This window comes from Columba livia, chromosome 12 (genome assembly GCF_036013475.1).
Source record: "Columba livia isolate bColLiv1 breed racing homer chromosome 12, bColLiv1.pat.W.v2, whole genome shotgun sequence".
Classification (NCBI taxonomy): domain Eukaryota; kingdom Metazoa; phylum Chordata; class Aves; order Columbiformes; family Columbidae; genus Columba; species Columba livia.
The window spans coordinates 18,380,068-18,405,351 of record NC_088613.1 but is presented as its reverse complement, the minus strand read 5'-3'; the positions used below and the strand labels follow the sequence as shown (position 1 = coordinate 18,405,351).

The window sequence follows — 25,284 nt, the reverse complement described above, 5'->3', positions numbered from 1 at the left end:
GGGTTCACAGAGAACCTTTTAAGCAGGGTCGAAATGTCAGGGCCCCCCTGCAAACGCTGGTCTGCAGCTGGCAGCTGTGTTCTGCTGTTGTCAGGCTGTATTAAAAGCATCTGAGCACTCTCCTGTGCTCCCTGTATATTACTGGGTATTTAGGAAAGTGCTGCTAATATTACCCTTATAAGTTTACCTCTGAATGAATACTGATAGTAACAAAAAGCAAGCAAATGTTGGATGGCTAATTTATCATAGAATCACAGAAAACCAAGTTGGAAGGGACCTCCAGGATCATGTGGTCCAACCTTTCATGGCAAAAGCCTGATCTAGACAAGCTGGCCCAGCACCTTGTCCAGCTGAACCATAACAGTGTCCAACATTGGGGAAACCACCACTTCCCTGGGGAGATTATTCCAATGGCTGATGGTTCTCATTGTGAAAAATTTCCCTCTTGTGTCCAGTCAGAATCTCCCCAGGAATAACTTGTACCATTGCCCCTTATCTGTCCCTTTAGAAAGGGAGTCTCCAGTATCTTTGTACCCACCCTTTAAATACTGGAACATGGTGATGAGATCTCCCCTAAGCCTTCTCAAGGCTGAACAAGCCCAGTTCTCCCAGCCTTTCCTCCTGTGGTGGCTTTCCAGTGCTTGAATCATCTTTGTGGCCCTTTTCTGGACCCTCTCCAGCCCATCCACATCTTTTTGTATAGCAGGGACCAAAACGGAACGTGGGATTCTAGGTGTGATCTGACAAGCACTCAGTAGAGCGGGATAACGACTTCTCTGTCTCTGCTGGAGACACCCTTGTTGCTCAAGCAGCCCAGCATCCCGCTGGCCTATCCCGCAGCAGCACCCTGGTCAATCGTATTGGGCTTGTTGTCCCAGGACCCCAAGGTCCCTTCCCACAGATCAGCTCCCCAGCTGGGTAGATCCCAGCCTGTCTGCACCCCTGGGTTATGTTTTCCCAGGTGCAAGACCTTACACTTGCCCTTGTTGAACTTAATGAGGTTCTTGTTAGCCCACTATTCCAGCCCATCCAGGTCTTCCTGCAGGATGGCTCTCCTTTCCAAAATGTGCACTTCCCCACTCAGTTTGGCCTCATTGGCAAACTTCATCAGGGTGCACCCGATCCCATCATCTAGTTCACCGTATGAAGATATTAAGCGTTCAAGAACAGTGAAGACATTAAACATTCGAAACTTGAATGTGCTTGAACAGGATTTTGGAGCAGTCAAAAAAGAAAACGTTCCTAGAGGATTTATCTAGATTTTATGTTTCGCATAGTGCATATTCATTAAAAGCACAGTCTCTGGTGTAGGTATGGGCCAACACAATACTGTTTTAACACACTGGCACTGACAAATACCTCTAAATGTCTCTCATGTGCCCCACTACCACCTGGAGCAACAACACAGCCCTGGCTGGGGACAACCACCCTCAATGAGGTTTTTAGGAAGTCTTCAAGACAGCACGTTATTGCAAACATTTTTAAACACGTTTTGCTTCTTCCACCCCGTTTTCAAAAATACATGCCTGATGTGTCTCTTAAGGAGGTCTCTCAGCTACAAGAGGAAGCAGCAATTCATTTGGTTCTTGTTGTCCAACTGGAAAGAGTATTTAGGAATGAAGAACACTTGCAATTTTCAATGCCTAAAGAGCGACAGCTAAAAGAAAGGAGGAAATGGGGAAAAAAAAGCAGTGACTGATATCCATTTTGACTCGACAGTACTAGTCAATCTTGTGTTTAGCTGAGCTGCAGTTGAAGTGTCTGTTGCAGCACGGCAACCGTCTGAAGCCCTGAAGGCAGAGCCGGCCGTGCTGAGCAGCCCCTGGGGAGACACAGAGATGGAGAAGAGCAGACGCCACCTCAGACAGCAGATGCCACCTCAAACAGCAGGTCACAGTCACGCCAGGTCACACTGGAGGGTGAGAACCCATGTCAGACCCAGACCACGCATACATCTACACCCAGCCGGTCCCCTGGGCTGCTCCTACCATGGCACAGCCCACCTGAAGCCACCAGGCTGCGCGTCGTCGCGTCCCACCATCAGATCACAGCAGAGCGTCCAACCTGCAGTACAGCTGTAAAATATCTCAAGAAGCCAGTCTTAAAGGCCTCTGACTTGAGGACTTGCTGGTCCTGGTTTCAGCTGGGAGAGTGGTCGCCTGGCCAGGAGGTTCAGTGGGGTCACTGGTATCATCCACCTTGGACCACCCATGGCCTACATTACACTGCTTTACCCCCCACTTTAGCCCCATTCCCAAGTACCTGCTTTCCTCCTTCACTGCAGACACTTCCTGACCCCTCAGGCACTTCAGCCGAGAAGCTGAACACCACCCGCCCCACCGCAGAGCCTCGCGAAAGAGCACGTTTCATCAGCTCAGCCTTGATTTATATGTCTGCCTTGTACGGAGCCCAATTTCCGACGCTGGAATTCTGATTCACTATCACAACCTTTAGACCTACAGCCAAAGCACGTCATTTTTAACGCTGGTTATTTGGCAAGCCACAAAGCAAGATTGCAAATCCAATAGAAGAAAATAAATATATAATAAATAAATATATAGAGAAAATAAATACATATTTAAAAAATATATTACAAAATTAAAAAATAAATTTTTAAAAAGCCTCCACACAAGAGTTCTGGCCTGCTGCATAGTAATGGGGAAAAGCACACAGTAAATCACCCGTTAGACCGCTGGGCGAGGGCCAGCGTTCACTGAGAACCTGGCTGGCAACAGCACTTTCTCAGGTTCCCCACAATGGGCTGCCTGAATTTGCTTTTCAGCTACCCAGAGGTCTGACATCAGCCTTTGCTGGCAAAATAGTCTCCAAAAACCCCCAGTGCCTGAGTACCTGGGGCGCTGCAGCTGCGTGTGTCCATAGCAAGGTTCAAATTCAGCAGAGCCTCAAGGATTCAGGTTTTTTGACAGGGGACACCACTACAAATGAGTTTTAAGTAAAAAAAAAACCAACCTAGATCTATTTACAACTGAGAAAGCAAGGAGAAAGGAGTAAAACTCCTAATAAGATGTGCAATATCCCACCTCTTTTTTTCTGTCTTCCCATCCTGTTTCTTTCCACCCATTTCATTCAACAGTTGTTCCCCTGGCGTGGGGACCGTCGCGCAGTACGTGTGTCCCCTTCACCCGCATCCCACAACCGGCGGGATCTCCATCACTGTGTCTTACACACCTACAGCTACTCATGTAGGGGAGCAGATGCTCAGCATTGGTCTACGTGGCTTCAGATATTGTTCTGGTAAACCAAGACCATAGCCCTGCACAAAACTTGCTTGTAAATACCCACAAGGAGCAAAAAGACAATGGATAACAGTTAGAAAAGAAGCGGCCACACTGTTCACACACCCCATAAACCTGATCTGCATTTCACTGGTGTGTAAAATCAGTCTAACAGCAAAGGGGTGAGCAAGCCCCACCTCCACATGACTTTGCATGTTTGTAGTACATACATGTGGTTTTCCAAACACTATCTGCAAAGAGTGCACTCTGGAGAGAAACTGAGGCTCAGCAATCCAGCTATTGCACTTCCATCTGTGTTTAGCTTGTTCCTCTGCTCCTCTGTGACTCACCACAAAACAGAAGTAGAGGAAACCGCTCACAGATTAAGCTGAAAAGCAAACACAGAGAAAAAAAGGATGACTTCATGCTATGGAGTCCAGGCAGTACAGTAATGCTGCACATCAGTTGCTCCCCAAATTTGCCATGGTAGCATTTCTTACCCATCTTCAATGAGACAAAGCACAGGAGACACGGTGGGTTGCATGCAGTGGTTAGAGAGAGGACTATATTAGTCTGTTAATGCAACCCCAGTGTTTTTATATGAAGCCTCCAGGCACAAAATGTCCTCAGGACAAGTGGTCTCATAATTGGTTAAAAAAGGCAGAGAGAGTCAATCTCTGAAACACGCGGCTTGCGGCCACCTATGTACTTCATTTCAGCACTAATTCTCCTCCCTCCATGGCCAAATTCTGCTATTTACTCCCACCTACATAACACCAAGCAGATGGGAAACACTGAGCATAATTCTTCACTCTTATCCCTCCCCATGTCCCTCCAAAACCTGATTTGATTTCCTACGCATCGAGACAAAAATCATATTAAACTGCAGAGGAAAAAAAAACCCATAAAACCAAACCCAACCCAACCAGCTCTGCTACACGCAGGATTTGCATCTGATCCCAAATTTCCTTCACACCCAGTGCGTCCGTTTTGCAGATTTCTACTGTAGCAAGACTTTCATCCCTCCCTCCGCACAGCCACTGCTTGTCTTGTGGTGTGAGATTGAAGTAGACAAGTGTGAAAGAATCATATAGGGCTCAACATCATTAGGCTCATCCTGAAAGCACAAGAGTTGACAGGTCTGAGGAAACAACTTCCAGTTTTCCCCTGGGGCTCAGATTTGGGGGCCTGGAGGTTGGGGAGAGAAAGGAAGAACTGTAGAAAATAAAGGCAGAGAGGCTGGGTGTTTGTCTTTTCCTTTGCAATCTTGGCACGGTCGTGAGGCTACCAGGGAGTCAAAAATTAGGGAGAATTAAATAACTATGAAAGCCTCAAGTTAAACATAAACCCAAACTGTGAAAACACAATGAAAGTTCAGCCTGTTAGAAATAATGTGCTGGGCAAAACATTAACACATCTACACTTGAAAGTCGTGAAAGAGTCAGAATCATCCTGTTTAAATGTATCGGTCAGACGAGATCTGATTTCAGGGCAGAGCATCCTGCAGATACATAAAAGAAAGTACTTCAATAGGCGTCATAATACAAACACCCATTTATTTTCTGTCAAATAAGATCGATGTCCTCTATCCACAAAATAATGTTCCCTGCAAAGTGCTTGAGTTCAACTTGCTCACAGAAAAAGAGGTCACAAAATCAAACGCCCCAAAATGTTGCACTCATCAAGCAGGCTCAGCTGTGCACTTTAGGGCATTTGTCCTTAATTCAGACTGCTGTATTTGTCTGAAATAATTTATTTTTTAAAAAATACCCTCACCTTAAAGGCGAGCAGATCAACTCTGTCCAAAAGGTCAACCAGACTTTTCCTGATTGAATCAATTGCAAAGTCAAGACTTCGCCTACTGAAAAAGCCCAGTGGTTTAAAGCGTGTGGCCATGACAAACGCAACCCTTGCAATCATGTTGCAATTGAGGAACTGAAACACAGAAAGACAAAACCACATTTTTAGGAGCAGCAGTGACATTTGCAACACCTGCAGTCATTACAGGTAAATCCCGTCTTCCTCAGTGGCTTGGGAAAGCGTAACTGGCATCTCTGAAATGAGAGCAGCAGCTTAATGTAATCATTTTGTGTGGTTTGGTTGGTTGGTTGAGTTTTTTTAATTTTTACTTTTTATTTGTATGTGGAAATAAGTGCGAACCGTTGAAGATCAAGTCAAACACGTTCCCCGCAGCCATGGCCATCAAACAGGCAGGCAGCCGCGTTTGGTACCAGCTCCAACTTCTCACTGGCCTTTTAGCTCAGTCTTGTTCAGAAACCTCGGTAATAACTCAGCCTGGACAGCCCAGAGGCTCAGATCAGAGAGGAAAGGTCACCGATACACAACCCAATCAAGGTGGTACAGAAACACACTAATACGGTCTATCAGCCTGGGAACCCCAAAGCACCAGCCTCCGAAAGTGCATTTTTCAGCTCAGAAGGTAGGCAGTCTCCTCCTAGGAAAAGCTGCTGCATTCTCAGATGTGTCCATCATTTGAAACTGCCAGGTTGAAAAACATAATTGAAATTCAGTAACGCTCTGCTTCCCAATGCCTCCTCTTCCCACCGACGCTACAGACGTGGTGCTCAGGGACACGGGTTAGACACGGGTTTGGCAGTGTTAGGTTTACACTTGGACTTAAGGGTCTTTTCGAACCTAAATAAGTCTATGATTCTATGGTGTCTGACCTGACAGACCTCAGACTGCCCAGGGTGACCCTGAAGTCATCTTGACTTGAGTTTCAGATTTCCCAGGATGGAAAAAGTCAGATCACCTGCGTGGTTCTGTAGTGCCGCATTTCCACAGAGAAAACAAGGCAGAATGCTGCCAAGTACAGACAACAGCTAACTCTAGCTTGCCTTAGCAGCAATAGTGGTTCCTGTAACTTTCCCCACAAGTTGTGTAGTATTCATCTTAATGCTTCTGTTCCCAAATTCCTTGGGCTGTATTAAAAAAATACCTTTTCTTTTTCCCCACCTCTAAGCTAGATTTCCAACTCCTGCAGCTGCAAATAAGAGATTGGAAAGGCAGCCCAACGGCTCAGAAACTAGGTGAGGAACTAAAAGCAAACACCATTAATTGTGTAAAAAGTATCACCTGATTTTGGAGAGGGTACTGCATGATTTTTTAAATAAATACACCTGGCATACTGGTTTCAAGGGGAATATATGTTCACTAATTTCCAGCCCAGTGTCAGCTTTCTAGATAATCCCAAAGCAATGACTGTAACAGGATACAAACGTTCCAGATCATGGTTATGCCTCGGGTATTGAACAGCAGTGATGAATAAAAGGTGGAATGAATATTTCAAGGGGTTGCAGGCAGTAATAGATGGGGACGAGAACTGAGCAACTCCTGACCCGAGCAGTTCCAAGGCACTGAGCATGCTGGCTTTCAAAAGCCACAACTGGCCAAAATTTCCAAGAGCGAGCCACGGTTCGTGGCATTCCCATTGCTGACTGCCCCAGGTGGGATAGTTCTGCTGCTTGGTTTCCAGAGGATGGGCATTAGCGCTTCTGAAATCATTCCTCCCATCACACGTGGGTGTCCAAACACTGATGCGCCTAAAAATTTGCTTTTATCGTTCTGTATCTCAGTTCCTCAAGTGCAACATGGGGAAGGTTTTTCAAAGCTATAACTTTGTGGTTCCCAAGGTTGCTGGAAGGGGCTGATTCATCAGCATTCACAATGTTCCTTGAAAAGCAAACAAGCGATGCATGTGAAGTCTCCTCTTTGTTATTTACTGATCTCTGATGCACCCCAAAACTGATTTAACAAGTCCCGCTTGTTGAAGTGAAAAGCAGACAGAAGAAACTCTCCTCGCTGTTAAGGTGTTTGCCAGAAAACTCAACTGCTAATATCTCCGTGCAGCACAAAAAGCCTCTCCCCAAACCTTTCATGTGTCTCTCTACACGTCAAGCTCCCTTTCTTCTTCCTTTTATCTTCATATTTAGATAATTCTCACTAAAAGCAAGGTGGTCGTTCTTGCAAAATTACCATAACATCTCTCGATGGACTTTTAAGATCTCTCCTGCTTGTTGCACAGTACTTGGGATGTGTTTTGCCACGAAGCGAGACATTGTTTATTCTTGTATTAGGAAGACAAAGTGTTTCCCACTTAAGGGCTTCATCTCTCTTAAAACATGCGGCGCAGCAGAAAGCGAGTGGCGTTACTGAAGGGAAGAGACTCCTAACAGCAATTGAATTTCAATTTCATTGATTAGTAGTATCGCCAGCGTAAGGAGATTTAATGCCGAGCCTGGTGTAAATTGGATTCCAATTGCTGTCCCTGTGTAAAATGGGGTCTCACATAAAGGATTAAATGCAGGCCAAGGTTGCACAATGAACCCACTGGCTCATTCACAATCAGCTTTGTGTACTCATTAGAAAAGGGAGCTAATCACCCCAGTTTGTGCTGGTTTCAGAGCTGCCAGCACAAAAGGCCGTGACCTCCCACTGAGAGTCAAAGACAAAATATCCCGCTTTCTCCCATGTACGGAAAGCTCTCATTTTGTGCCTCCAGAATTCAACCTTCTGATGGGCCCGCAATAAAAATTAGCAATGATCAGCAAGATTCACGCACCCCTAAAATCACAATTACGTTGCTTAATATAGGAGGTGAATTAGGGAAATTAAACATCTGTCCGGCAAGGAGTCTACCCACGACCTAGTTCTGTCCCAGTGTGTGGCTTACTTGTAAATGCATGAGGAGCATGTGCACTACAACAAAGCACAGACATTTCCTAAACAATCTCATAGGTAATCAAAAAGATCATCTACATTTTAAGCGGCACAGAGAAACGTATTCCTACGCCTGTCGGTACAGCACAGAAAAGCAGAGGAGTTAAACCACAAATCACATGTAGCAGAGAGATGGAAGCTTTGGCGGCGAGCGAAGCCTTTGTAGCAGTTAATGAAGCGCAGGCCAGGAGGTGAGTAGCCACATGGCATCTTCCCCCCTCACCCCTCTAGTCCAGCGAACAGCTGCTCGAAAACAAAACACAGTGTGAGACTGGACACTGGACGCAAGGTGCCTCTGTTCCAAATCCACAGGCTCTCGGCAGATGCCCGCCAAGGGGGTCAGGGCGCCCCACCGATGCGGGATGATGTGCGCTGCCCTGCACCGCCTGTCCTTCAACCCTCTGCACGTTTCCCTGGTGAAGCAACATCTGCTCAGCCCCTCGAAGCCCGGGGTGACCAGCACTGCCGAAATCCCACCCCAGGCACACAGGGCTGTCTCCCCACACGCCGCCTGCCGGATCCCACCTTGCAGATGCTCACCATGTCTTCTCCCCAGACCCTCAGCACACCTTTGGCCACCATATTTCTCCAAGCAGATCTGTCTCCCTACCCCTCCCCGTTCATCACCTTGAAATAGCTCAGCGCCGCTGCCATGAAATGTAGCGTCAGCAACGTGGCTGCGTGTTTTTAGCACAACAAACATTTTGTTCTTTTTGAGATGATTTAATTGCCCTGTTTCCTTTTGCTCCTCTGTTCCTCCCCATCTCCTGGCTGTTTTGCCAGGTCATTTCACTCCCCGCAAGGCCAAGTACGACTCCGCAAAAAGAAGTGACAATATCACCAATTAGCTCATGAAAAATGCCACGGACGCTTCTGTGGCCCGAAGCATCTCCCCAGCCAGGAGAGGGGCTGCTCCACCAGCCCATGGACCTTCGTTGTACAGAGCCTAATGGACCACAGCACGACTGCAACACAGATGCTAATAAATAACAGCCCAGAGACACCACCGACCGCTTGCAGCACTGGAGTAAAATGAGAAGCAATACTCCAACACAGACCTGCCCAGAACTGGCCCTGGGTTGTGCACAGAGAGGTGTCACGTAAGCAATAAACTCCATCCACTTCATGAGGATTTCACGGAAAAGTAAAATATAAGAATGGTTTGGATCAGAAAAGGTTTAAATGTTTTAAACGGCCAGATCCTGCATTATGTTAAATTATCCTTTGGCTAGAATATAATAATTGGTTTCCAAATTCTCTTTTACTATAGAAAGCTCCAGGCCAAAGAAAAACTTCCAGCATCTTCATATTAGGAAAACAAAGTTTGAAATTCCAAGCAATCTGAGAAGATGGGACCAATTAACACAACATGTTTAGTTGCACATGCAGCCTTTGCAAAGACCAAAGGGGAAGCAATCGCTTGTTGTCTTGCAAAGGAAAGGAACCCGATGCAGACAAGTGAAACCACAGCACTTCTGCAAGGAACAACCAATGCTGGGGCACACAATGGATCTGGCGCAAAAGCATAATACAGAAAAATGAAGAGTTAATCCGCTTATCCCTTCCTCTGCCCCTCCCCAAGCAAGGGTATAACCAGGAGCAGGCACAACCCAGAGCGACGTCAGGCATCCCCTCCCGTGTGCCAGCCCAGCCCGGGCCCTGCGACACGTCACGCGTGTCCGGGGAGAGCAAAGCGGGTCAGGACAACTGCACAAACGAGGAGGAAAAGGTCCGGATGATAGTTTTTATATATATTATATTAGAAAAAAAATATTTTTAAATGTTTAAGTGGTTGGATGAAATTAGTAGAGCTTACTGAAGGAATAATTCTGAAGGTGGACCATCCAAAAACATGCTGAAAGGCTGCTTTTTGTCGATGGGGAAAAATTCCTCTGTCCACAGAGGCCTTTGTCAGGCAAATAAGATCTTCTGTCAGCAGCTGCACACAAATTCTCCGTTTCTGGAGGATAAAATCTGATTGTGCGTACATCTGAGATGATGTTATCTATTCACTACCTATTGACACATAATGCAGTTGGTAAAAACAGTTTAACCTAACATCTCATTCTTTGTCTTCAAGAAAGAAAGAATGAAAAGATGTACGCCTATGGCACCAGCTACAGTCCAGATTTCTCTCTCTGCCAATTTCTATATAAACAAAAAGAGTTTTATTAAATGATGACCTGTTGACAATAAGAAGGCAGAGTACTCTGGATGCTTTTCAGTGAGACCAATTTTAATTTATTTTTTTTAAGGATATATGAGAAAAAGCCACATCCAAATGACACACAGAAGTCACAGAGCATTCAAATTACCTCCTGAGATTTTAGGCTGAACAATCCCACAACAGCTAGTGAAAAAACACAGATTTTTTTGGTCAGAGGTGCAACATACAGACCAGTTTCAAGTCACTGCATCATTTCACAATATTGATTGTTTTATTATCCCAGGAAGTCACTGCTTTGTAGCTTAATGTTTCACTAACATGATGCTCTTGCGACATACTGAAGCACTTCAAAAATTCCACCTAGCATTTATGCAGCTCGACCTGCAACAAGAGCATGAATCTCTCTGCTTCGCCATCAATATATTCACAGGATTCTCCCACCAAGATGATAATACTCAATCTGCACTTATTTTCCAGATCATCAACTGGACTTCTGCACGCCTTACAACCTGGTCTTTGGCATTCTCAGCAAGAGCAGCATTAGGTCCAATGATCATTATCTCCACGACTTCAATTTTCCCCTCAGCCTCTTGCAATCTTAAACCAACGCTTTCCAACTTCTTATCCACTGCAGCGTGAATAGCATCTCGCTTTTCTATAATGTCTGCCAACCACTTAGCAAGCCCAGCCCTGCTTGATAAGCCAAATCCATGGCTCCTGACAGCACGAAGCTGCAAGCAGTCAAGCCTGACCCCCCCAGCTAGAAGGAAGTTTGAACGTGAAATACCAGCTCCTCAGCATGTCCAGTCTGGCTCATTGTTCCCCAGCAGCTATTATTACCGAAAGCAAACAGTAACTAACATCCCATCCCCAGGATCACCCCCACCAGCTCCTAGAAGCTGCACACCTTTGCAATACATCAGTCAACCTGTTAAAGGTCCACACAGGTTTTTTTGCAGCTGGGCCAGATAAATAAGCTTTTCACTTCTAAATATCGGACTGTACATGCCACATATTACAGCCCAACTCCAGGGGTAATACTGACAAGGCAAACCAAGGGAGGGAAATGCAGAATTTGCCGTTCAGAGCTGGGAGAGGTGAGAGAAGCACCTGAAGCTGCCAGTGCTGCGGTCCTGCCCTTGCGACTCCAGCCACAGAAATTCAAGATGCACAGACCAGACGAGTTTCTTTCCGTCTCACGGCAAGTTAGGAAACCAGCTACCTAGGTATAAAACCACACACCATCTCCTTTACAGTAATATGCTGATTGATTTCCTTTTTACAGCTGAATTTGGATCCCCATGATAGGGCTGGGGAGCAGCGTGGTTCCCACTGCACCGCCCCATGAACTGCCCTCGCTCCCAATGACAAGGCTGATCTCTTCTTACCGATTTAAACCCACCTTGATTTTTGTCAGTGAGCTACGAGGAATCAGTTGTGGGATAAGGAAAGGAATTCTGTAAAATAAAGGCGCTTTGGTTGAGGAGGGAGGAGCACAGAAGAAGGAGGGAGGCTAGAAAATACATTATCTCTCTTCCAAACCCCAAATATAACGCACTAAAAACTGTTTCTTCCATCACGTGAAGAATACAATCAGCATCGAACTGCACATACTCTAGAGAACTAATAGCTGAAGGACCCCAACAGAATATTTCATGTGTCATCCCGCAGACAGCTCTGAATTGCAGCCTCTTGCACTGGGAGACAAACCAGGGTTGGGTGGGAAGACCAGGAAGGGTTAGGAAGATGACAGCTACCTGTAATTTTTTCTTCTTGGTTCCCTGCTCAGCCACCAGCACCTCCTAACGCACCCTCGCTCTTCTCCACGTGCCTCATACGTGCAGAGGCTCGTGTTCGGATTGAAAAGTGGGAACTAGGAGAGCTGGGGAGGAAGGAATGGGGAAGTATATTCGTGGTCCTTGAGAGCCACTCCTGGTGATGGGAACAAAGACCGCAATGAGTGGAGAATCTGAGGATGAAGTGACTTCAGACTGGCGTGAAATGCTGCCTCACGCAGCACCCACAGCAGGCAAGTTCCTGGCACAAGAAAGCAGAACCCAACAGCTTGAGGTTTTTTTTACTTCTTCCTTTAAGAGCTACATAATTGTTCTGCCTAATAATAATGGACCTGTTACTGCTCCTGCTATCCTCAAAGGGAACAAAATCAGGCTTGGCATTTGTAATTATGAATGCTAAACCAGAAGTTATCAAGTGTCACGTTAAGAGAATAGAGGGCATGATCCTGGGCAGCGTCAAGTGCTCTGAGCCTCACTCAGCGGAACGGTTAAGCATCTATTAATATATTTTTTTGTTGTTTTTAATATACTTAAATTCATTCTGCCCGTGTCTAAAAGGATGTACTCAAGTCAACGCATAGCAGAGAAGAGAGGTTCGCTGGGGCCAGGAGAAAGTCTTCCCCATGGAGAGCCCACCCCAGGCTGGCTGAGAACAGGGGGCTGGGGGTTGGCCCGGCCGGGCCGGGATGCAGGAGCTGACCCAGCATCAGCATCAGCATCCGCTCCGCGCTCAGGTGGGCACGCGACAGAGAAGGAAATCGGGGTCAGACAGAACCGATTAGGCTCCAAGAGTCCAATCGCGAATTGCACCCTTAAGGACTCCGAAGCATTTGTTGCTCGAGCTAGTGGATGTCTCATCCTATTTACATAATATATGACCTAATTTTGCATTTGCTGAGTATTTAATTACAGCCGATTGAATACAAAAATGACTCAAAATACTCTCAGCACTAATAATTAATGTTTTAATTGTGTTTTTCTTGTGGAGTTGTTGTTTTGTTGGGTTTTTTTTTTTCCCCACATGCTGAATTTAAACATTTTGAGCACATACCAAAAAATAAGAAGAAATAAATGAAAATACATCGCTCCTGGAGCCGCCTCTGAAGGGACAAGTACTTGCTCAACATGGTGGCCTTCTCTTCCTTCATGGAAACAGGAATGCTGTATTTCATGCTCCTGCTACCAGAATTAATAATTCTAGCATATTTTTTGAACTAGAACCTCTGTCGGTTCACTCGCCCAACTCTGTCCCAGCCCTGTCAAGCCAGGAAGCATCATCCGCTCGCCTCGGGCAGAGCTGAGACACAACTGTGTTGAAAGGAATTCGAGCACAGCTGCTCCAGGATTGCTCTCCCAGCACAAGAGAAAACGTCTCTGGGAGCAGCAGCAAACTATTCATCAGTACCTGTGAGATACTTCACGGGAACTTTCTTAATAAGTGGGTTGTTTTCACCCCACATCGGGCTACATCGCTAAACTGTTCATGGGTGATCCAACCCTGACCATTCAGGAGTGGGAACTGCTTTGTGATATTACATTTCAGCTGATCAAATTGTAAAGGAAAGATTATTTAAGCAAGCCAGTTCAAAACATTTCCAAAACTGGTTCAAACTTCAGAGAATGCGATACATTTAAAAAAAAAAGGCAAAAGGACTAATAATTGTAGGACTGTTCACATACCTTAAATCAAAAGGGCTCACATGTTGTTAACATACAAATCCTTCAAGGTATCGCTACCATGGTGCAACAGAGAAGTATCAGCCTTCCCGCAGCATATCTAACACAAGTACTCTCTGTATTTTCTTCCCTAGAAGTGACTCAGATAATGACAGCAAGTGGCAAATTAAATCATACCAGTGCTATCTGAAAGCTGCAATCCTTTATAATTAAGGGGGGTTTGTTTGTTTAGCCAAAGAAAAAAAAAAATCACATTTCTAAAGAGCTTATATCAAGGATAAGGGCCCATTGGTTTTAGGTTTTTCTTTTAATAATGTTATTTTTGAAACAAACCAAAACCAAACCACAAACACACCAAACAAACAAAAGCCCCAAACCAAACCTCTGCTTAGACCACCTTTTAGAGTTTATTGTAAATTAAAAAAAGCATTAGTCTGTAAAGCAGTGTCCCTGCAGAGCCAAGGAGTGCTCAAGACACCCACCCAAAGATCTCCACCATTTGTTTTCACCTTAAACAAACTACTGGAAGAAATTAACTATTATTTCAGGAATTACAGTTTCACTAAAATGATAATATGCTTCTCCCAATTCTTCTGCAGAAAAGATAACTGCACTATTACATGGACATAAATGAGTAATTAGACACCAAAACCCCATAAAGTTGTAGAAAGGTCTTTTAGCTTTTAAGATCAATAAAAATTATTATGCTCAGCATTTCTCTCTCAAGATACTTATACCACGCTCATCACCTCGGTCTCCAATACAAGAAAAGCAAAAAGCCTGTTCACACACAGCATATTTAATCTTTAAATGCTTGACAAGCATCAGCCAATATTCAGGACTCCCTTGTGAGTTGTCTGAAGGAGCAGGTTGGGTGGGGTGGTGACGTGGTGCCCAGGAGGGGCCTTGGGCAGACACACTGTGCAAGGAGCCTGATCCAGCAAGCCCACATGCACCCCAAATCTGTGGGTACCCAGGCTCACAAATGCCTGCCCTACACCGCTGAGCCCAAAGCGTCTCCCCACAGCTCTCCAACACTCCACCAGTAATTGTCCCCTGAGGCTCCTGCTGGTCTCAGTCTCCTGGACACGGTCTCCAGCTCTGGAATGTGCGCCAGGCTCGCAGTCCCAAGTGGTCAGACACTAATAGGATTTCATATTTCACTGCCCTTTTTTATTTTTAAAATGTAATTATTATTTTTAAAATAATCACCTTGTCCAGTGTTAAACTCTTCTATGCACTCTGTATTTAATTCAGATTTCGGGGCTCCATCCAGAGAACCGAGCCCTTAGAATTATGATGCTGCAGCAGCCAAGTCTTTTATTAAATGCAATCTCCAATGACCTCTGACATCAGAGCCACAGGTTCCAGTATAGGCTGGGAAATTACATATTAGAGAGCAGTGTAGGGGAAAGGGACCTGGGGGTCCTGGTGGACAACAGGATGACCATGAGCCAGCACTGGGCCCTTGTGGCCAGGAAGGCCAATGGCATCCTGGGTTGTATTAGAAGGGGAGTGGCTAGTAGATCGAGAGAGGTTCTCCTTCCCCTCTACTCCACCCTGGTGAGACCACACCTGGAATATTGTGTCCAGTTCTGGGCCCCTCAGTTCCAGAAGGACAGGGAACTGCTGGAGAGGGTCCAGCATAGGGCAACCAAGATGATTAAGGGAGTGGAGCACCTCCCTTATGAAGAAAGGCTGAGGGAGCTGGGGCTCTTTAGTCTGGATAAGAGGAGACTAAGGGGGGACCTCATTAATGTTTATAAATATATAAAGGGTGAGTGCCATGAGGATGGAGACAGGCTCTTCTCGGTGGCCAACAATGATAGGACAAGGGGTAATGGGATCAAGCTGGAACACAAGAGGTTCCGCTTAAATTTGAGAAAAAACTTCTTCTCAGTGAGGGTAACAGAGCACTGGAACAGGCTGCCCAGGGGGGTTGTGGAGTCTCCTTCTCTGGAGACATTCAAAACCCGCCTGGACGTGTTCCTGTGCGACCTCACCTGGGCGTTCCTGCTCCAGCAGGGGGATTGGACTGGATGATCTTTTGAGGTCCCTTCCAATCCCAAACATACTGTGATACTGTGATACTGTAATAACTAATCAAGCAATTATGAGTGAATGTCTGTGGGCAACACTCAGTACCAACATGAGAAAAAAAGATTGGAAACAATCTCAGGATCTGGATTTGTGGAAACCTGGCCCAGCGTGCATTACCCACGATGATTCCAGATGATGACTGTGGAATCACTTAGTGCCTTTTGTTCGAATATAGGAAAACCAGAGATCAGAGAAGACCACCTCATGGGTAAGGTTGTCATGGCCAGAGTCCGTGTCAGCAATGACACACGGATCCGCGATTCTGCCGTCATCTGGTGAGGCAGCAGACAGGTCCTCCTGACCTGGAGAACCGGCAGGCTTCGATGCAGAAGAAAGAGCAACACTACCTATAAATACGCTTTAATGCGTCACTCTTATTGCTTCTGATTCCCCAGATTAGATTTGGTTTCATTTTTAAATGGGAATTAGATCTTCATCAACCTTGAATGCTCATTCTCCGTCTACCAGTTATACACATTATCTATTCATTCTTGCTGGGCTCTAGCAAAGATTGCTTTAATACCTCTTGGAAATGAAGAGACTTTGTAATTACTAGTCTTGATTAATAAACACAGCCTCAACCAATATCTAATCTGACTTCTAACTATAGAGACCCTAAATAATCTTACATTTTGTTGAAGTCCAGCACATGGCGGGGGGTGGGGGGTGGAATCTGGAAAAATTCCTCTAAGAACTTGCTTTATTTTTTCATTTACTATGTAGTATCATTCAATTTCTTAATTAGCTATTTTCTGTGAAGGTTTTGTTAATTTTAATAGCAAATACACAATGCAACTCCATATATCTATGTGTTTTAGCCACTAATTAACTACTATTGAACACATAGCTTCTGACTGGAGCTTGAACATATTTTTTTCTCAACAGAAAGCTATGAAGCTTCCCAGGCTCTTATGTTTACAAGGTCCACAAACATTTCCAGGAAAGAAACACATGAGATATTATCTGAATCATTATGCCCACAAGTTAATCTGTGAAGGACGACTGAGAAGAGAGTGGTTAATAAGTAAGGAGGAATGTCTAATCTCCCACAGTGGTTCGGCAGCCGCACATTCCCTTGCTTCCTTCTGGCCAGACCAGTGTCCTCCATGTGGGAGGAGAAAGGGGAGAAGGAAAAGAGAGGGGGAAAAAAAGAGAGAGAGAAGAAAAAAACAAAGCTTCTTTTGTCTTCAACACATTTTGTAGTTTCTGTTTAGTATTTTAATGAAATATTCACTGTTCTTATGTTTTATACTTCAATTATTCATTACTGAAATCAGTTTAAAGAGCTGCTGTGCTCCAAAATGCAGTTCTAAAAATGATACCTTGGTAGTTTAGTGACTTTCATCTCAAGTCTGCTCTGCTCGCAAGTCATGAAGCCCCTTCCTCTTCATGAGAACGTGACAAACCCAACCTAGACACCAACAGCCAAGATGAGCTTCTTGTTGTCCTGCTGCCACTTCCAGCACAGTGGTGGTCAGGGCTGCCCACACATTGCATGTCAAAGCAGCAGCAGATGCATCCGCTGGGTAATTCTGCCCTGGCACGATGGTGAAAGGTCACTGCAACGGCTGACTGCATGGGTCATGTTTAGGTGTTGTGGAAGGGCTGTGATGTCAGCTAGGGTCCACCATGCAAGCACAAGAGATGATACACATCCAAAAAACTTACAGGTAAAAGACAGAAAAAAGGAGACAGAAAAATAGAGTTGGACTTGCGGCAGTCAGCGACACAGCTGGGAGTCGGACCCGTGGACAGGCTCCTCCACCTATGGCCAACCTTCTCCTTCAGGGCTGCCCTCTCCATGCAGTGCTGGGCACAAGGTTCACAGCCCATCAAGTACTTGGGATGATGCTACTGCACGCTTTGCAGATAAAGCCTCACTCCATTCCACACACAGCAACATGCAGCTACAGTAAATGGAAATTTAGAGTTCGTTTTGCACATTGTCACAGAAAGATGTGTCCACAGACAACACAAAAACCTGTTGCATTGGCAGGGCCTAACAACAAAATTCTTACCTAAAACTTCTCGGTTTGTCTTTGAAAGAAAACAAGGGCTCTCATCACCTCAGCTTTGCTGACACGGGGCAGCTTTCAAAAGCAAAGTCCCAATGAAGGGTGCAGTTTTTGACAAATTACCATGGTCAGATAAGCCTGAGGGTCTCTATCATCTGCCAACACATCTGAAAACACATTCCCCAGTCTTCCCTAAAAGTGCAGCTCGTGGTGGTGATGACCCCAAGTCCTGGCTACTGATGCTGTGAAGGTGCAGAACAGGGAGATGATTTCAAACAGCTCACAGTCCAACTTCCTATTGCTGCTAAGGGAAGTGGGAATAGAAACAAGCAGACCTCACTGGTCAATATGACAGTCATTTGTCACCAGCTTAACTGTTGTCAGGTTTGGAACACTTCATTTTTTTTGCCTCTTCAGCATCAACGGTGAAGGAGTTGATTAAGAAAGATACTGCAGTATCTGTGAAGTATCTGAGAAGTCTCCCAGGAGAGAAAGCAAGACGTCTGTTGGAGTATTTTTGAAAGCAGCAATGGAAGTTGACAGGGCAAGTTCAAGGGGGGTTCTTGTTAGAATGACAACTGGCAAGATAAAAATTGGTCACAAAAGCAGAGGGGAGCAACTTGTGCCTCACGTAAGGGAAAAGAGGGGCCGAGATGGACACTTCTGCATGTTCATGTGCTGCACATCTCCCAGGCCAAGCAAGGAGAGTGTCCGTGTTCTCCTGGAGCCGGACACCCAATGAGGACACCGATGAGGAGCTGGACACCTGGGCAGGATCTCCCAGACAACACGGGTTGTCTGCAGGCTCCTTTCTGTTCTGCTTCATTAACTAAACTCCATGTGCTAGGTTCGGCTGGGACAGAGTTAATTTTCACAGGAAGCTGGGAGGGGACACAGCCAGGACAGCTGACCCAAACTGGATATTCCATACAATAGATGTCACGCTCAGTATATAAACACTGGAGCTGGCCCGGAGAGAGAATTGCTGCTCAGGAGCCAGATGGGCATCGTTTTTCCAGGTTGGTGAGCAACTGCATTGTGTATAATATATTCTTTTATTGTTGTTTATCTTTTCCTTTTTGCTGTCCTGTTAAACTATTGTTCTCCCAGCCCAGGAGTTTCACCTTCTTTTTCAATTCTCCTCCCCATCCCACTGCAGGGGGGAAGGGGCAGGAATGAGCGAGGGGCGAGGTGGTCCTAAGTGTGGTTCTAATTGCTGGCTGGAGCTAAACCGCTACACAAAGATTTATTAGCAGTTGGAAAGAGGGGAAGTGGAGAGGATAGAGGCCAAACCAGGCATCCCCCATAGGGAGATAAGAGAAATAAAAGGCTCTGAAAGGTCACTTATGCAGAGCATTGAGGACGACTCCAACAGCGATTCCATACAAAGCCCATGGATTTGTTTCTGTGAAGTCCTGCCTCCTAGAGGAAAAGAAGGAATGAGACGATGGGAGAGGAAGGTGTGGTTACAAAAGAAAGAGCAAAAGCTAAAAAAAAATCCCCAATCCCCTCAAAAAGCATTGTTTAGTTTAACTAATATTTTCTCCTGCTGTACATGTATCTATCTAAATACCTAAATAATCATTTGCTGAAAAATACGCCGCTATTATTTCTTGAACATTAGGTACAATGTAAAATTGGACCCTGAGAGTAATTACGAGGTTCAGGATAATGCTACTATTATTTCTGGTGCTCGGTTTCTGTAAATAGTGTCTAATGCATCTCAGAAGCTCACTATTAATCACAAAAAAATAATAATGTCTCTCTGCCTAATTCATAAACTCTGAATACTAAATACTTTCAGACTGTGTTTTGTTTGTTGTTTGTTTGTGGGGTTTTTTTTTTGTTTTTTTAAGAACTCTAAATTTCCAAAACATCTAGAGGGCTCCTAAGGAACAGCATAAAACAAATACTTTGCATTTTCAAAATTAAAATTCTGGAAGAAGCTTCAAACCTAACACCAAACACTTATGCAACTTGAATTTTAACCATTCTAACATCCTTAATCTTCATCATGTTTAGTACATTACATTTCTTTGACAACTAATCAATCAAAGGCATCATACCTTCTATAAAGCTGCCAATTCAGTGTCATTTTGCCCTCTCTCAACAATGATTTATTTTCTACAGAAACTTCCTTGTTTATTTCATATATGCATATTTTTATATATAAAAATATAGCAGAACAGATAGGGAAAGAAGAGAAGCAAAGCAGCCAACGCAATATTGCATTACTCGGGATTGTCAAGGAGAAATCCGCGGCTTCCATGGATCCACAGCCTCTTGTCAACAAATCATCGAGGACATCCCAACGACTTGGTGTTCAACAAGGGAAAGCAAAGGATTGGCTCTAAAAGGGCTAAGAAGCTCTGCAAAGAGGCCGGCAAAGACCCAACAGCAGTAATAAGCTCTTTGAAATGAGCAGAGAGGAGCAGCTCACAGTTCTGGCAGAGGAAAAGCACGAGACAACTTTGAAATACAGTCTGCTAGTTACGCTCAGTGAGGATAGCACTACCAAAAATAAATCCGCGGAATACATAACTATTTGTCCGTGACCTGACATAAATGTCACAAAAGATAAAGGAAGAGTGGAAAGAGATCAACATTAAAAACTAACAAAAGCAACAGCATAAAACTGTTCAAGAAAATGCCAGTTCCAAAATCGCAGCAAATCTCCCCCAAACAGGAAAGCAAACATCTAGGGATGCCCACCGAGAGCAGATGTCTCCTGGGGAATTCTGCCTAGCAGAAAGGTAGATCTTTCTGTAAAGTTCTGCTCTTCTCAAAAGCACAGGGGTTTTCAAAACAAGATTGATTTCCTTAATGGGAACAACAGCACAGGCTAATTCCATTATTTTCAATGGAGCTGAATTTGAAAGGTCTATTCACACGTAATGGTACCTTCTGGGGAAAAGGCAGCAAGGAATCAATTTTACAAACCACAGTGATTGAGGCCATTTAAAAAACAACAAAAACAATTAAACCTTTCACAACAATTCAAAGACCCCTCGTGGAAAGCATCCAATAGCCACACAAGTAGACCATCCTTGCTGCAGCACATCTGGCACCTCACTGCTGCATTTCCACCCCTGGACACCCACAAATACCCTGAAACCAAGAGCTCCTGCCTACAGGTTTTCACTTTACACCTGGAAGCACCTTTCTCTGGACAACTTCAGGGCAAGGAATGAAGACCCAGGACCTACTCTGGCTCAATGGCGAGGAGTTAATGGTGCAGGGTCACCATCCCTACAGGGGCCCTGCGAAAGAACAGGGACAGGGAGAAGAAAAATCTGAAATAATGCCTGCAAGCAAGTTCTGTCAACACTGACTGGTAGCTGATATAAAGATATATCCGGTCTACAAGCCTCCCACTCAGCATAAAAGCAAACCCACCCCAACCATGGCAGGATTGCTCTCAACCATTTTTAAGAAGAATGCAAGCATTTCAAACCTGGGACTCTGAATGACTTACTAGGAGAGGAGGGGAGGACGGCTTCCACCTGCAGGTAAAGCTTACGGCCAAGCAGTGCTGGTAGATTTGGGTGGGTTACAGAATGACCTTTTCACACCACAACAGTACCCATAATTTGCCGAACTAACTTTTCCTCCTGCTGCTTTTGAATATATCAAATGACTTTCAAGCTAAGGCTCAAGTCTTGAAAGCTTGCTACAATCCATCCTGGAGTCAGCTTCAATTTCATGTGCTGGGCACAAATCCTACAACACCCTGTGAGCTTTCGAGATATAAAGTTCTGCCTAAGTTTTACATTTTACTGCACTAGTACTGAGAAAATAAAGTGATCCAAGGTCATAGCAGGTTCTAAAAGGACCATAGGTACATCCCATCTCATTTCTGAAAGGTACGGAACACCTCTTCTTCAGAAATTTTTGTAGCTCTATTTCATCTCTCTCTGAGATTTCAGGGAAACTATTTTACACTGCACAATTTGAGGTACAAAACTTTGCATGAAAACTCTAAGTACATACTTTCTCGGCAGCAAAATGTATCACAGTCCAGATTTAACTGTTTTCCTCTGTCTTAATCATGTTTCAGGGGTTCCTGCAAACATCACAAAGAAACAGCAATTCCCCCACCCCAAAAGTCAACCCAACAAGATACCGTGTCTGTGTAACTGTGCCTTGCCCTGCCTGTCCAACAGGAAGGTTAGTCAAGCCTGGAAGTAATTGTTCAGTCTGGGCGAGGATCAGTAACATCCTAGAGCTGGACAGCAATGAGGGGAAGGACAGAGAGAAACTATCAGATATGCATCTTTTAATAAGGAAATAGAGATATTGATAAACTCATACTTACCCCCTGTGTATAATCTCTATTTTAGGTAGCTCAGGAAGCACCTTGCAGAAGCAGACTTGTCATCCATTAAAAGGTGCAAGACAAGGCCGCTCTGACTTCAGAGGTCCTGGGGCGCTGCTCTGGCAGGTGACATGTCCCCGCAGTTACTCCTCCATCCTCTTATTCTAATGAATCTTGTTTACTCCGCTCCTGTGCACCTCCAGACAAAAATGGCCCTTTAGCTGCTGCACATCTTATTTGTCCTTGCTTCTGCAATAAGCACTCACATCAATGAGTGTTTAAAACAGTGCAAAATTCAAAAGAAACTCCCCTAGGTGGTCTATGCATACAAATAAGTATATATTTTGCTTTTTTCATAAAAAGACACCCTGCAGGTTTCAAGCTTCTCTCACTGCAAGAGACATTCTCAGGCAACAATGCTGATTTGGTGTAAGCTGATCCATATCGCTGGATCCTGCCTTTGTTTTTGGCAGTCCCCTTTCAAGGTGACTAAATTAAAGCGCAAGTACAGTTCCATGCAGCCCAACAAGGGGGCAAGGCTTTTTGCGAAATCTGAAAGGCTCAATAAGATGTAGCAGACCTTCAAGCTAAATAATTAGGTTATTAAAAGAAGGCAAAAAACAAAACCAAACAACAGCAAACAAAACAACATCCATGTTGCTCCAATAATGTCAACTGGTAACGCTGGAACTGGGAAGATAACGGCAGCCAGGAGAAACCAACACCGAACCTCCTGAATTGGACTCATTCAAAACCCCTGACATTTAATGGTCAAAGTTATGGGTAAAGTCTAAGAAGCTGCTTCCTCAGTGAACCTGATTTATATGAACACAACCGGTTCATATCATGTCAAGCAACACAATGGGTCAGCCCAAACCACGCGGCTTGTCACTGACCCCAGCACTTCCAAAAGCAGCATGCACAGCGCATACAAACAGGCAAATGGAAAACTTATCTATGTTCTTTTTAAGTGCATGAGCCTGAAATTGCTAAGAAAAAAATATTTGCTGTCTGCACCTGTGTGAAATTGAGATTGCGGCTGTAAGTGCTCTCAACACTATGCATGCTATCGCACCAATACACTAATCACTGAAGGATCTTCAACAGTCCTGTTAAAATGCAACAGCAAAGAGCAAATTTCCTAATCTAACACAACTCCGAGGATTATCTGATGCACCCTTCCTTCACAGCAAAATAAGGGCTTGTCAATATGGGGACCTATGTACACACCGGGCTAAGATTTCAGTAAAGTAGCCCAGGCCCCATGTGAACACCGGCCACATGCAGCATATCGATGCATGCTATTCTACAGCATATTTTCAGTTTTTTCATATGGTAAATCACCTCCGATGAGGTGTTATTCACATACATCAAGACTGTCCTTGACACCTTAGCTTACCACACAAGAGCCTTTCAGCTTGTCTAAAACCGCACCCTTCATACGACACGGCAAGCGACAGACTCAAGGTAATCCAGGCAAGTCATTCCTGGATGTTCACAGTGCTCTAATCTCAGCAGAAGATCTGGAAAGCACAATCTCCAGATATGGTAGGTACCTCCTCCTCCTGCCAAAGCAGACTCCTCACGTTGGAGATGTCTCAGCAGCTCTGGCTCATTCCCCTCTGGAGCCCAGCCTTCACGTCCTCCTCACCTGCAAGATCTCTTCCAGCCTTGAAGAAGCTGGAGAGTAAAACCATGTGCAAGGCCACATCCACAGCCCAGAAGCAGGTAAATCAGGCCACACGACCAGAACAGCTGAGCACCGACAAGGGCAGAGGAACTATCTGGGTCACGGTACGCTAAAACCACAGCCCAGCAAAGCTTCAGAGCCAGCGGCAGGACCACAGGGAGAGGCCCGGGGAGGTTTAGTGCCTACTCTGCATAAGCTCGGCTTACAGACTCAAGGCCAGACTGCTGCAAACTAAAATAGCTGCTGCATAAAAGGCACAGCCAGCTCTGCATATTCAAGATCAGAGCAGAGATAAATGATGAGATTCTCTGTGCTATGCACAAAAGCCCAAAATCACCAGTGCATTTACAGTTCAATATTCTCCTAATCCCATCTTTATTTCTAGTGCATAAATAAAGCTCATTACAAATTATTTTCTTCAGAAACCTACTAGCAACCCAAAATAATTCATGAATGTGCTGTTTGCATTTATACATCCTTGACACCCACAGTAAACATCAAAACAAGGAATTCAGTCAGTCACATTGGTTGTAATACATAATTTCTCCTTTCTCTGTGGATTCTGTCACAGCTACACCCAGCAAACTCCTTCAGCAGCATATTTTGTTATTAGGTATACATATATACAGGCACACGTGTCCACTTCATGGGGATGCTTTTCAGTGTCCACCTTGCTTTCCTGCATGAGCAAAGGCGTTTTGTGACAACATACATGCATGTATTGGATAATCTATTTGTGTAAAAAAATAATAACAATAAAAAAAAAGAACGAATGTTTTCTTTCTCAGTCTTGACCAAACACAAAGCTACCTGCTTTCTTTGTTCCAGTATGGCACAGTGCCTCCTCTCCCCACTCTGCACCGTTTGCCCCCCAGCTGCAGTAAATCGTGCAGCTCTGTGGTGCCGGCAGCGGATGCGCCGGAGCGGTCAGACGGCACCGCAGCCTCTCCCGCACGGCGAGAGCCGGAGCACCTGCCAGCCCAGGCACGGCTGGGACGGGACGCCACCGTCCCATCACCGGCTGCGTGACGCCCTCCCTGCACCCAGGGGACAAAGCTGATCCAGCAGGATTTGCTTTGCTTTCAGTATTTCCTTCCTTGAGCGCGTAAACTGGATAGAGACTTTAACAAAGAAATTTAGAGCTAGAATTCCCCTTTAGAAAAAAAAAATCATTATTATTCAAAGACCACGCACACAACCACCAGGAACACATCACCACCTGGACCAAACACAGCATGAGAAGCGCGGCCAGACGCGTGCGGTGGCTGCACACACGCCTTGCAAAGAAATACAAGATGTAGCCAGGTGTTAACCAGCCTCGGTGTCTCTGCCACCAGGCGTAGCGGATGTGTGTAACCTCCGAAGTGGTATATCTTTAGCACGGAACACAACACAAGTGTTAAGCAGGAAAACTTCATTAATGTTTATAAATATATAAAGGGTGAGTGTCAGGAGGATGGAGCCAGGCTCTTCTCGGTGACAACCAATGATAGGACAAGGGACAATGGGTACAAACTGGAACAATTAAATTTGAGAAGAAACTTCTTG

General features: G+C 45.0%; 1 protein-coding gene across 7 annotated transcripts in view; it reads right to left on the bottom strand.

The window, feature by feature from the left end:
• The window catches only part of NEXMIF (neurite extension and migration factor), a 167,828-nt gene that overhangs the window by 94,481 nt on the left and 48,063 nt on the right, over positions 1–25,284 (bottom strand). The window contains exon 2 of one of the 7 annotated variants that reach the window (XM_065078002.1): positions 22,047–22,235. The exons of 5 other annotated variants lie outside the window; for them this stretch is intronic. The gene's annotated coding sequence lies outside the window, so the exon portion shown is untranslated. Of the gene's footprint in view, positions 1–22,046; positions 22,244–25,284 lie in introns of all 7 variants that reach the window. One more of the 7 variants, XM_065078001.1, reaches the window with a different exon arrangement.